Source organism: Suncus etruscus, chromosome 9, assembly GCF_024139225.1.
Source record: "Suncus etruscus isolate mSunEtr1 chromosome 9, mSunEtr1.pri.cur, whole genome shotgun sequence".
NCBI classification, from domain to species: Eukaryota; Metazoa; Chordata; class Mammalia; order Eulipotyphla; family Soricidae; genus Suncus; species Suncus etruscus.
The window spans coordinates 5,315,342-5,316,522 of NC_064856.1; the positions used below are offsets into that span (position 1 = coordinate 5,315,342).

The 1,181-nt window shown below is 34.8% G+C and overlaps 1 non-coding gene across 1 annotated transcript; it reads right to left on the reverse strand.

The window, feature by feature from the left end:
• Window positions 1-381: 381 nt before the first annotated feature.
• On the reverse strand, window positions 382-530 carry LOC126019488 (small nucleolar RNA SNORA81). The gene has a single exon (XR_007499175.1). It is a non-coding gene; the product is annotated as a small nucleolar RNA SNORA81 (small nucleolar RNA).
• Between the last annotated feature and the right edge of the window lie 651 nt (window positions 531-1,181).

The window sequence follows — 1,181 nt, forward strand, 5'->3', positions numbered from 1 at the left end:
GAAAAGATTTCTGAGTGCATATCCAGGAGTAACCCCTGAGGGTCACCAGGTGTGGCCCCAAAACAAAAAACTAACATTGATATAGTATACCTCTTCTGTTACACTCCAGTAGTTTTTTTTATGTTAATAATTTTTATTTTGACCAAAGTGGATTACAAATCATTCACAGTAGTATTTCAGGTACATAGTGACATGGAATCATTGACAACAACCACCAATGTTGTCCTCCCTCCACCCCTGTTCCCAGCATGCATCCCTCACCCCCACCCCCACCCCGCTAGTATAAGTGGTCCCTTCTGTGTCTTGCCTGTTGTAGATTGGGTATTGTTTCTGTTGTAGTTGGCTTTAGATTTGGTGTTTAAGTCTCATCATTTTTTTAAGACATATTGCACCAGATCTTACAACATAGGACACTGGACATTAAGAAAAAGGTCCTCCCCAGTCTCTACAATCTAGTGCAGTTACTTTTCTTCTTGCGTGTACTCTACTAACAGTCTGATCATTTTTTATTTCTACTCAATGTAGAAATATTTCTCCCTCAATTTGTGAGGCAGAACAAGTTGGTTCAAGTTATGTGTTTCTGTTTAAAGGTAAGAAAAAAAGAAAAGAAAAAACCGGGGGGGGGGCAAAAATTCAAACAAGCAAAAAATGGGAAGTGTCCTTCTAGAGACTATAAATCTCAGTTTAAGAAAAGAAAGGGAAAAGGAAGGAAAACATAAAAGTAATACAGTAGTTTATTGATTCACAAACTGTCCAGATGAAGAGGTGAAGAAATAAACTTCATCATTTAATCAGATATGGGATTCTGCAGCAGCCTACAAAATGGCAATATTTTTGTAGATGTTTTTATCTATTAAGTCTAGAAAGAACAGCAGAAAAACTGACCAGCTAAGCCCCAGCTAACCAGTAAAATCATGAACTATAAGCTACATGTTGTTTTAAGTTGTTTAGAGTAAAGAGTAAACTGACCATTAGAGAACAAAACACACTTAAAGAAAATTAATACAAGCTAGTATAGATAGAAAAGTTTAGGCTATAGAAATTAACTATAATATAGAGTTTAACAGAGTTTTGGTAAGGACAGGTATTAAAACTTACTCAGAATTAGAAATTAAAGATCCCTTCCTTCTAAGCTTTTCTATTGTTTGAAATTTTTCTAATAAAATACAATAATTTTATAA